Source organism: Nothoprocta perdicaria, unplaced genomic scaffold (assembly GCF_003342845.1).
Source record: "Nothoprocta perdicaria isolate Ctin4 unplaced genomic scaffold, notPer1 scaffold_85, whole genome shotgun sequence".
NCBI lineage: Eukaryota > Metazoa > Chordata > Aves > Tinamiformes > Tinamidae > Nothoprocta > Nothoprocta perdicaria.
Genome location: NW_020456143.1, coordinates 2,396,882 through 2,409,975, shown reverse-complemented (window position 1 = coordinate 2,409,975; position 13,094 = coordinate 2,396,882).

Here is a 13,094-nt window from a genome sequence, read left to right as displayed (position 1 = left end):
AGTGTGCTGGGCACTGGAGTAAACGCGTACATGTACCTAAAGATGAGTATGCAGTTGCCCAGGGAGATTGTGAAGTTTCTATCTTTGGAGACAATCAAAACTCAGGTAGACAAGTTCTAGACTAACCTGGTCTAATAGTGATGTTAGCTCTATTTGAGGGACTTGGATTAGTTGACCTCTAGAAGTCCCGTCAGCCCTTACTTATGTCATAGTGTCACTAGTGCCACTATGGTGTGATATTTTAAAGGAATAAACTTTAATTTTGGTAATACTTTTCCCTCCTGCTGCCTGAAAACATAGATTAATTTGGATAGATTGATTAATATGAATTTAGAGGGAGAGATAAAATGTGTTCACACTGGGTAGTCAAATGCTTGGTCTTTATATTGGATATAATTTTCTTTAAAGGATTTTAAAAAAAAGTGTTTAAGAAAAAGCAGTAATTTAAATCCTTAACAATACATCGACCATTGACAAAAGAAAAATAAAACGTTTTAGAGCTAGAGATGACATTATTGATTCCAGATGCTTTTAACACATTCTTAACACTTAAAGTATTTAATGAACAACTAACACTTCACAGTCCATGTTTGGCACTAAAATGTCCTGAAAATCTGCACACCCTAATAACTTCTTAGTGTTTATTCACAATGAAACTTTGAACACATTATACTTTTCTGTTTAGTCTTCTACTTCCGGTGATTGTAGTTTGTGACCTCTTTCACAAGCATCTGCCTTGTTTGGAAGTTCTAAAATGGAAAGATGTATCTCCTCAAAACTCTTACTTAAAAAAAAAAAAAAACTCTCTTGTTTTAATCTCTGTAGTGTGAATTTCTTTGAGTTTACCTTCAATCTTGCTGGTTTAGTTCATCTTTTCTAACCACAAAGTGACCTCTGTAGCTGTAATTAGACATAAATCACAATGATAATTCTTTTGGAATATATGAGAATATATTTTAATATTTTAATAAAAATATTTTACTTTAYATTTAATACCAATATAATCACTATCAGTTTTATTTTCTTTGTGACTAGGCTTCTACCTCATTTTCTGTGTTATGGAAGTCTATTTTATTTTTTTTTTTCAAGCTTAATCCATGTTCCATTACTATTTGGTATTTTAATTGTGGTAGTACAATGAAAGTGTGCCAGAAATTGCAGAGATTATTCTGTGAAGCAGATTTGTTAATAAATTTTTCAGTGCCCATCTCTGCTTGAGTTTGCTGTCAAACACAGATGTGTTTTCTATAGAGCTCATTCAAAAAGTCTGAATATTTTAGTTCTGCAGAATTCCAAACTCTGTAGTATTCAGGAAGATATTTTGATTTTTTTTCTTGTCATTTTTAATTCTTGGAATAAAAATCGTTCTGAGTATAATACATCAACAGATATATAGAGAGCATGTCAAGAAATGGATTGAGATAGCAAGAGATTAGATCGAATTAGCAAGAGATGTCAGCAATAACAGAAAGGTCTTCTATTAATACATTGACAGGAGGAGGAAGACTAAGGAAAATGTTAGCCTGGGGAGGGGGCCTTGGTGATGGAAGATGCAGAGAAGGCAGAGTTTCTAAATACCTTCTTTGCCTCTCTCTTTACTGCTAAGACTAGTCCCCATGAACTACAGAGCCCAGATATAACAGAGGTAACCAGGAGAGAGGAAGACCTTCCACTGGTCAAGGAGGATTGGRTTAGGGATTATTCAGGCAAAGTGGACACCCATAAATCTATGCCTGGATAGGATGCACTCAAGAGTGCTGAGGGATCTGGCAGAGGTTGTTCACCTCTCTCCATTATCTTTGAGAGGTCACGGAGAGCAGAGGAGCTACCAGAGGACTAGAAGAGAGCCAACATCACTACAGTCTTCAAAAAGTGCAAGAGGGAGGAGCCAGGTTGATCAACCTCACCTCCATCCCTGGAAAGGTGATGGAGCAGCTCATCCTAGAGAGCATCTCTAGTCATGTCAAGGAAAAGAAGGTCATCAGGAGTAGTCAGTATGGATTCACCRAGGGGAAGCCATGTTTGATGAACCTGATAGCCTTCTACAATAGGATGACTGGATGGATGAACAAGGAGAGATGCGTGGATGTTGTCTAACTTGACTTCCACAAGGCTTTCAACACTGTCTTCCATAATATCCTCATAGGAAAGCTCTGGAAGTGTGGTCTGGATGAGTGCACTGTGAGGTGGATTGAGAACTGGCTGGATGGCAGAGCACAGAGGGTGGTTATAGATGGTGCCAAGTCCAGTTGGAGGCCTATGACCAGTGGTGTCCCGCAGGGGTCAGTAGTGCTGTTCAGTACTGTTCAACCTGTTCATCAATGACTTGTACAAGGGGACAGACAGAGTGCACCCTGAGCAAGTTTGTGGACAATACCAAGCTGGGTGGAGTGGCTGACATTTTGGAGGGCTACACCACCATCCAGAGGGCCTGGACAGGCTGGCGAGTTGGGCAAAGAGGAACCTCATGATGTTCAAAAAAGACAAGTGCAGGGTCCTGCCCCTAGCGGAGAATAACCCCAGGCACAAGAACARGTTAGGGGCTGATCTGCTGGAGAGCAGCTCCATGGTGAGGGACCTGGGAGTCCTGGATGACACCAAGTTAACCGTGAGGCAGCAGTGCCCTCGTGGCCAAGAAAGCCAATGGGATCCTGGCTGCATCAGGAGGAGTGTTGCCAGCAAGTCAAGGGAGGGGATCCTGCCCCTCTATTCAGCTCTGATGAGGCCACGCGTGGAGCATTTTKTGCAGTTCTGGGCTCCCCGGTGTAAGAAGGGCATTTAGTTTCTAGAGAGGGTCCAGCAGAGAGCAACAAAGATTATTAAGGGGCTGGAGCATCTCTCTTATGAGGAAAGACTAAGTGAGCTGGGCCTGCTTTCTCTGGAGAAGAGAAGACTGGGAGGAGATCTGATCAATAGTACTTATCATGTCAAAGTACTTGATGGGAGAGCGTTGAGAGGAGGGGGCCAAACTCTTCTCAGTAGTGGCCAGTGACAGGACAAGGAGTGAGGGGGGCAAATTGAAACATAGGAAGTTCCATCTGCATGTGAGGAAGAATTTCTTTCCTGTGAGGGTGACCAAGCCCTGGAAGAGGCTGCCCAGAGAATTTGTGGAGTCTCCTTCCCTAAAGATCTTCCAAACCCACCTGGATCCCACCCTGTGCCAGGTGTTCTAAGTGTTGCTGCATGAGTAGGGGCAGTTGCCCTAGATGATCTCTAGAGGTCCCTTCCAACCTTAACCATTCTGTGATWTGAAAAAGTTTCTAGAGAATATGTAGAATAATGCATCTCAGAGAGGTATCTGAAAATTATAATATACAATAAACTCAGATAAAGAAGTGATACTGGGAAGGAAGTAAAAAATCTCCCAGTGTCAGTAATGGGGTAAGCCAATGTATAGCACAAACMTATACCACAAGAGGGAGAGTAAGGGGCTCTGAGGAAACATTGCTGGCTTACTCACCTACAGAACATCACAGGAGTGGTGGAAGTAGCAGTAAAGGATTGAATTGGATTTAAATATTTGAGTTAAACTTCCAGGAACACATGGATTGGGTTGCATACAGATTGCCTAATTCACCACTGAAGATCTAAAAGGGGCATGGTTTTCAAATGTCTAGTATCTTTCTAGTTTGTCAGTCTTGCAACGTTTGCATCGTTCTGTTATTTGCAGGCATGCTTCTTTTTGTGCCTGCATATATTTTTTTTTAGTAACTGGTTTCAAGTTAAGCAAACTTGTCTTCTCATAATCTGTAAAGCTAAAATGATTTTAATTGAACAAAGAAAACTAATAAAAAACTAGAAAGTGAATAGCTGTTTATATGTACAAGTATACCTGTATAAGTATAGGTGCCGTTCTSTACTTAATTCTGCAGTTTTCTTCTCCAATTAAATTTCCTTCTCCATTTTGATCAAGTTCTCTTTTTTTCTTGCTCCTTTGATGTGTAATAAAAATTTACTGTATTTCAACTTATATTATCTAACCTGGTTTTCTTCATCTGCTCCAAATTTAAAGATACCTTCATAAGAAAACAAAATAAACAAACAAATAAACAAACAAAAACATCCAGTAAATATTTTCTATTTCTTTCACTGCTTTTTAAGCTTTGGTGTTTAACATATCAAATGCAAATACGTAAGCTGACTGAAAAAATGCATTGGGAGATACGTTTTCTTCTCTCTATTGGATTTAGAAGGCCATATGCTGTGGAAGATGATATCATAGAATCATAGAATCATAGAATGTTTAAGGTTSGAAGGGACCTCAGAGTTCATCGAGTCCAACCCCCCTGCACACGCAGGGTCACCTTGAGCATGTGGCACAGGGCTGCATCCAAGTGGGTTTTAAAGATCTCCAAAGAAGGAGACTCCGCAACCTCTCTGGGCAGCCTGTTCCAGTGCTCTGTCACCCTCATGGTCAAGAAGTGTTTCCTCAAGTTCCTGTGGAACTTTTGGTGCCTCAGCTTCTTGCCGTTTCCTCTAGTCCTATTGCTGGCCACCACTGAAAAGAGGCTGGCCCCCTCCACCTCCCTCCCTCCCTTGAGGTATTTATACACGCTGACCAGGTCCCCCCTCAGCCTTCTCTTCTCCAGGCTGAACAGGCCCAGCTCCCTCAGCCTTTGCTCATAGGGCAGATGTTCCAGGCCCCTGATCATCCTGGTAGCCCTGCGCTGGACTCTCTCCAGCAGCTCCACATCCCTCTTGTACTGGGCATCCCAGAACTGGACGCAGTACTCCAGATGTGGCCTTACCAGGGCTGTGTATAGCAGGACGATCACCTCCCTTGACCTGCTGGAGATGCTTTTCTTAATGCACCCCAGGATCCCRTTGGCCTTCTTGGCCACCAGGGCACACTGCTGCCTCATGGTCATCGTGTCATCCACCCAGGTCCCTCTCTGCGGGACTGCTCTCCAGCAGGTCAACCCCTAATCTGTGCTGGAGTCCAGGGTTATTCCTCCCCAAGCACAGCACCCTGCACTTGCCCTTGTTGAACCTCATGAGGTTTCTCACCGCCCAGTCCTCCAGTCTGTCCAGGTCCCTCTGGATGGCAGCACAGCCCTCAGGGCTATCAGCTACTCCTCCCAGTTTGGTATCATCAGCAAACTTGCTGAGGGAATATATCTGAGCAAACCTGAATTTGAACTCTGGAGAGTGGAGAAGTAGGAAACATAYAAAAATCCATTTTTTTCCCCAATGGCTAAATAGTTTTAATTTTTTTTCTAAAATTAATCTAAATCTAAAAGTTTTTACAATGTGACTAAAATAATAAAACAGCTGACGTCATCTTAGATGCCTCCATGTGCACAGAATATGCATTTGGGGTAGAATAATATTCATCAATCAATATTCATAATATTCATCAATCAATAGTCCCATCAGGAATCATGAGTACAGTGCAATCAATTTTCTGTACCATCATAGCTCATTTTAATTTACACAAACTTTTCAGTGCAAACATACCTTAAAACCTGATGTCATTATTAAGGCTTAAACTTGTCATTAAGGCTTACCTGTATGAGGAGAATCTCCTCATGTTATATCCCTTTTTATTATCTATAATCAGGGTGTTCATGGAAATTCAGTTACACATGATGTTTACTGGATCTTTTAAAAAGTCAGTTTGGCAAAATGCATCATAAATCAATTAAAGACCACATTCACAAAATAAAAGTACAAATTTCTAAGGCAAATTTCAATTTGGTGTGTGCAATACACATTTTTTAAAAAAAAAATATGAATAGTTAAGGCAAGGAAACATTGGCAAGATGGAAAATGTACAATAATATCCATCTGGCATCAAGAAGACACAGGATTAATTTAGCCATATCATTCTACTGTACCTTAACCTTAACAGGCACTGGATTTTTTTTCTTTTTTTTTCTTTTTTTCCTTTTGCTGGGACTATTCTGGACATATGGTAATACTTCTGCAGGGTTATAATTAACATAATAAGGTCTGCAAATAAATTTTTCTTAGTGGGCTTAGTTGGACTAAAGATTAAATTGTCGAAGCTGTATAACTGAGGAGCTTCTAGCATTTTTATCTGAAACATATTTGAAACAAGAAAAGAAAAAAAAATAATAAAAAAAAGGATTTGGGACAGAACTAATAATCTTTCCTTTTTTTTAAGCATACGTTTTTGCATTTCAGGTATTTTATTGAACTTTTTTTTTTTTTTTTTTTTTTTTTTGGAGAGGGGGTAAGTGCAGTTTGCTGATGTTTGTTGCCTTGAAAAAGCTTAAGTTTTACCAGGCTGAGTATGAGCTACTTATGCTTAGATTTTTTCTTGGGACATTATTTCTTGCTTAATTGAGTATGAAATAAATACTCATCCTTTAGTTCTCTTTATTTGCCTTCTTTTCTCAGTCATCATCCTAAAAATTCATTTCTCTGTTTTAATGATCTGATAATTTTATAACATTTGAGCTGTGATTTATTGCTGAATAAACCAAAAGTGCTCTACAGTCTTCAAAAAGCAATAGACAGCTATGATGTATAAGGGCAGTAGATGATCAGTAAAACCATGTCTGTGAAAGCAAATACAGCATCAAACCAGTGTGGTGGAACTTTGACTCTGCAGGGAATGATTGACGATCTTGGCAGGTGTCATTTACTGTGCCATTCACCTTGAAGTTTCCCTCACTAGACATGTGGTTATATTTCCAGCAAATTTCAGACTGCCAGGACAGACAAATGTTCTGTCTCTACAGTTCACTCGGCACATACATCCAAATTTATATTTGCCCCCTTGGGCGAAAGTCAGTATTATTATCCATCTGTCCTGTATTTTCTCCTTGACCTCTTCAGGCTCACTTTCTGGTTCTATAGAGTAGTTTAACTACCTGTGCCTTTTTTTCTTTTTCTTTTTCTTTTATTTTTCTTCCTTTTTAATCAGTCTTAGAAATCTCATGGGTAAGAGAAGCCAGAAATCAGGCATACTGAAGGATAAACTATTCTGCAGTTAATGTCATGTCATAAGGCACTATAGTCCTAGAGTTATATATGGTTTAAATCAAAAAGTTTATAGCTATAGATACCATATATAAAAATAAACATATGGTTATACATAGAAGTGTTCTTAAAGCAAATAATAGGTATTTGCAAAACAACTCGGAGATGATGCGTTGCTTTTTATTAAATCACACAAATGATACACAGTGCCTTGCTCACAGTGCTTTGCAATTCCCTATTTTTGAGGAGCGCAGCATAAAGAACTATTGCTCATGTGAGACCTGCCCTTATTTCCTTTCTGTGTGCAGGACTTCAGTGAATCCGTTGTGATTGCCATTTCCTATTGAACTGTCATGACGAACTTGGAGAGGCACCACGCAGGATGCAGGTGTCCGGGTCAAACGCTGGAGAAGGAAGTTCAAAGGCTCTCTCTCCCACTGCCCCCGGCACTGCACCACCGGCACGTTATGTCATGGGAAGTCCCTGAAACGCCCATGCAAGACTATGCTCAGCTAGGGGAACACTCGCACGTATTGAATTGTAGCTGAAACTCAAAAATCAGTTTGATGAACTCAGCTTTTTCTTTTTTTTTTCTTTTTTTTTCTTTTTTTTTTTTNNNNTTTTTTTTTTTTGGTGGTGGTGGTATGCAATTTTTGGAAAATTCTTGAAACTCTATACATTAGTTTTTCTATCAAGAAGAATACCATTCTTTATTCTATCCAGGAGAAAAGAGGGTTGGAATAAATGCCATCCCATTCTTTTCTATAGGAATAAAGACAGAGACTGTGAGTTTCATGAAGTTTACTAAGATTTCTATATATGCCATTAATTGAGTTTGTCGAACAGTTATCCTGCTATTTTTAAATAGTGTGCAGCTATCAGTTGTAATGAAACAGGCAGACAGACTCTCTATTCACATTAACACCTGACCAATGTGTTAAAAATGTACCTTATAAATCATCTTTTAAATTCTAGTTCAATAGAGATGTAAATTTTAAGCTACTGAGATCAATTTAAGCAGAGGCCACTCTGTCATCTAGTAACAATTGCTATTTAGACCTATGCGCTGGCATAGTATTTGCATGTAAGTATAAGTACCTATAGTATAAAAAGAGAAAACATTAAACAGAACAGTAAAAATATAATTAAGTAATCTTTTATAGATACTGAGCAAAGGAAAAATAAAAGATGACATCTACCTTGCACAGTAAGATTCATTTCCAAACCTTTTTTTTTTTTTTGCATTGCAGTGCTGAAAGATAGTGAGAAAAATCAGATTCAGAATTTAAATCTGGAAGTACATAAGTAAAATAATTGTATGTTGTTAAATCTCTGTAGCTAGTTCTGCTTTGCTAAGGTATATTTTTTGTGCCTTATAARCAACTCTGTGGCTGAGCTCTTTTGTTTTGTTTTGTTTCAATTTCTAAAGCAGCATCTTAATTACTGTTGCCTTGGATGGTTGGCTTTTCTTGAATGTTCCCCAGAGCAGTGTTTCACTTATAAGCATCATTTAAAATGYAGCACTTCTCTTGTGATCCTCACCTTTGCGAAGAGGTTATGTTTTAAAAACATGTGGTGATTGCAGGCCACCTGTTAAGAGCTAATGACACCGAAAGCAAGCCCATTATGTCAGAACATTTGTAAGGAAAGTGATAAAAAACACAGAGATCTCTCTGGCTAGAACAGCATTAGCTTCAGCACATAGTGTCCTTCACCTTTATGAATGTTATTTCAAAGGCTGCCATAATCCTCTGGAAAGTATGAGGTGAGAAGGAGAAGAATAGGGAGATTTTAGAAAGTTAATTGCAAATGTGCAATTTTGCGTGTGAGTTTCACACTCCTATCTGGAAAGAAGATTTATTTAATCTTTCCCTTCCTCCAGAGAGAGTTGGATAATATAAAAAGACCCAGGGACACATTAAGATTATTCCCCTTAGTAATACGGAGAGTGTCTATTCTGGTACACAGGGCATGTAAGCGGGTCAGCAACATAGAATGGACAGTTTCCAAATCCACTTGAAAATGATCCTACTCCAATGATAATGAATCTTCAAATGAACAAGCAAGAAAGACAGGTTTCCATTTGCAGAAGTAAGTAAAATGTGTAAAACATAAATGAGAATCAAAATAAAGAGGGAAAAACACTTCTATTTCCCCCCCTTCCTCTTCAAGATTAAGCCAGTTTGCTGAGTATGAAAGAGATATCTGCATAACACATCTGTCTAGGACAAAATGCTGTAAATTAAAGTTAGATTCACAAAGAGAGGAAAGGATGTATTAGTACCAATATATGTTTGACATCCTTGTTTTGGTTTTGGCACCTAGAAGAATCATGGAATCTCATGGGATTTGAAGTTGAAAGTTAGATGCCATGTTTGTAATTACTTACAGATGCATAACCAGGATTATAAAAGGAGAAAGGATTTTTTTTTCCTTTTTATTTCCTTTTTTTTCTGAAGATTCATTTATCTCTATGTCTTACTAATCAGTTGCAGTGATTACCATTTTTTAAAGCAAAGGTTTAAATTATTATGTCAAAGAATATCTTGACCAGTAAATCTTAGCAAATTTTTCTCATAGCAAGTAGCTAGATAGCATCCACACCTGTACACTTTTTTCTCTTTTTCTGGTAATTTTGGATGTAAGCATAAGATGCTTCATTTCATTTGTATTCATCCTGAGTAATACTATATGCCATCACAGTACAAGCGAAACTACTAATCTACTGAGGCCAATTAGGTTACATTTGATAAAAGTATCTATACAGACTTAATGAATAGGTTAGAATATAGCCATGAATAAATAGTAAATTTCAACTGATGTAAAATAAATTGATGCAAAGAGTTTTCCCTCCTCTAGTGACCTTCATTGTTATAGTGTCTGAATAAATTTTTCCTGCTCCATTTTTATTTTGCTGTTGCTGCAATCAGTTCAACACATGGAAAACTGGTTTCCAAAAGTGAACAACAGTAGTATTTTTAAATGACTTCCTGATCTAAACTGATTCTAAAAAAACAAAGACAAAGCTATGTCATTAGAGAAAGAGGAATTAAATAATATAATGACTACTATTTTTAGTGGAATATGTGATATAGTTAAACATGCAAATGAAGCTTGATTGTAATAATGTTCATTGTACTAAAATGTTAATCATTACTTTAAGACTTGCAAAGAAGTTTTCTGTTCAAATATTTTGAAACTAAAAGTGGTAGAAATATTAAAAAGGAAGTTTGTCTTACAAACAAAATTATTTTTTCAAGAAGTCTACAAAATATTTCAGTGAATCATTTATTCGTTTTCCCCATACATTTTCAAAGATTCTCATCCATCAGTAATTTATCAATCAATACTCAAGTTTAGATGTCAGCAACATCAGCAGCTCCTATGGCAGCGAGGGACACCAAATCCTATCCCACAAAAAAAGGCATAGCAGGAGATTTTTAACACTATGCTTTCTTCAAATATGATTTTCAAGTACATTGTGCATACCTGTTTAATACAAATACAGTTTTAAATGCAGCCCAAGCCCTACTTTTCATCAAAAATGCAAGTTGATGGCAAAATAAGTTTTAAATGAATTTATAGAGTCCTTGGCTTTGCCTATTGAGGACAGATTTTTCCATTAACTGCTCTATTTCTACCTAAGCAAAATTGCTGGTACGTGAAATTCTGACTTGTTCTTTATGATATTGGAAATAGTAATTTAATAATGCAAATCTCTGTAACACTAGTAATAACATTGAGTGAGAGGGAAATTGTTACTTCAGCCTTGCAGGCRAATGTCACTTGGGTTAAATCTTAATTTAGTATTAGTGTAAGAAGTAAGGTAGTGAGCAAAGCATTTAGTTCTGAACTCTGGACTTATCAAGAGACTTAAAAGCCTAAATTTCACTTAAGTAGAATCTCTGCATAAGTAAAATTTTGATACCTAACTGCAACAAAGTGATTTCCAGAAACCTCTGCCAAGTTGCTTAGCTACAAATGTTTAGGGGTTTGCTGTTAAGGACGGCATTTCCCTTAACATGGAAAATTTAATGTGCTGTTTGCTGCCTGTCTATTCTTAAATGGCACCTGTGATTCAGGCTGCTGACAACTGTGAGCTGCATCCTAAAATCACATAATTTTCACCACTTACTCTATATAAAATTTAGTCAATCACCTGATAATCTATGATCCAGGTGTCTGAGTTTAAACCACTCTTGTGTTCAAAGGTGTAATTTCTAATTGCTCTGTGAATCCAGCAGTAACCTTTAAACGGTTCAAATTTTATTGTATCTTGTATTGTATTGTATCTTGTATTGTATCTTGTTTTTATTTTAATATCAGCAGAGCTTGCTTTTGAATCTTTTGAATGCTTTTGAATTTGAGCATGTACTTTCAATATATATTTGGCACACAGGTCATTGAGCAGATTGTACGGGATATATAATATATTCATGTCTTAAGGGCTGAGAACAGTAGTGGAAACTGTTTCACAATTTCAACAGTGCTGCATAAACACCCATAAGGTGTYCGGTTAGCCTTAGTATTTTGTGCATTTGAAGAAGAAAAAGATCATTTTTGTGCAATATTGTATAACAAAGGCATGATCCCTACACTGCAGGTATAAAYCAGATCGGTATTATTATTGGAAAACAGTATTTCATAGAAACAGCAGTGTTAAGTATAGACTTGTAGCTCTTTCCTCTTTATCCCATTGTTCCTTTTTCACATAGCAAAACAGGTGTCACTGATATTTGGAGCCAATATTCATGCCTGAACAGCTACACTGTACATACGTTTAAACAAAAGACAAAAGCAGTCATTACTTTGGAGTTTTTTTTTTTTTTTTTTTTTTTTTTTCATACATTTGTACCTTCTGGGGACGAGAGATAAATGAAGGTAAGACAAAACTCTTAGATGTTGTCTTCATCAACACTGACACTCTTCCTTGAGGGCTGACAGCTGCTAATGAATTCATTTTAAACATGATGCACAAGGAGAACAAAAATGCTTTTTCTTTAGGGGGTGAGGGGCTGTTTTCTTTTAAAAGGAGGATTAGAATAGCAACTAGCACTGATCATGATGTAAGAGCTAATCTGCACTAATTGTGATCAAATGCAAACAGTGAACARATTCATGGAGAAATCTTTGCATTTCCTCAACCAGGGATATCCAACTGGGTTTTTAGTCAAAATCTGATGCATTGACTGTGCATATGAAAGTGTTGCAGCTATTAGCATACCAGAAACACTGCCAGGGCCTCAAGTATAATCATCAGAGCAAATGGCTTCATGGAGCTCAGGTAGCAATTCTCTTTTGGTCATTTGTCATTTTGGTCATTCTTTTGGTCATTTGTCAAAGATATTTTTATTTAGTGCTTTCCAGTGTTATTAAACCCTTGGTACTATCTGTAATTGAATATTGAATATTGTTATTGATATTGAATAATTTTCTTCTAAAAAYATCTTAATATGCAGAATTTACTTTTGATTTTAAGGAAAAACACCAATTTTCTATTTTCCCACAGAATTTAAATTCTTTATTAAAATGTAATGATTCATATCCACAGGTCTTCCAGGTTTTTACTGAAATTCTCTTTTATTCAAACTTTTGAATAAAAAAAAATCAGTCTATCTTGTGTTTCAGTACATTTCAATGTTTTTACCACCATGATATTAAGGCCCAGTTGTGATCTACAAATTGGTGAATTTGATCACTCTCAATGTCTTGAAATAACCCCTGTTCTTTAACTAACCAAAGAACAACTAACCATGATATGTTAATGAAATGATTTTTTTTGTGACTTTTGGCTACTCTAGCAGAATAGATTTAACAGGCAAGAGTAATTTCAGTCTTGTGTTACTAATCCTTTTTGGAAGACATGTATCRTATGCTTGGGAATGGGAAGCATTCCATTTGTACAGAAAATTAAATTGAGTTGCATTATTTTGTACTAATATATAAATGTGTGATTTATGATGATTAAGTTGTATTTCTTCATGTGTCATCAAATCAAAGTATGCATTTTGTGATATGCATATATAAAGATGCCCGGAGTATAAGTAAGGACCATGTCAGTTGTCCTATGGAAAAGATCCTTGAACATTAGAGGCAAGACTGGAGGCTTAGGTGAGTAGAATCATAGAATCATAGAATCATAGAAT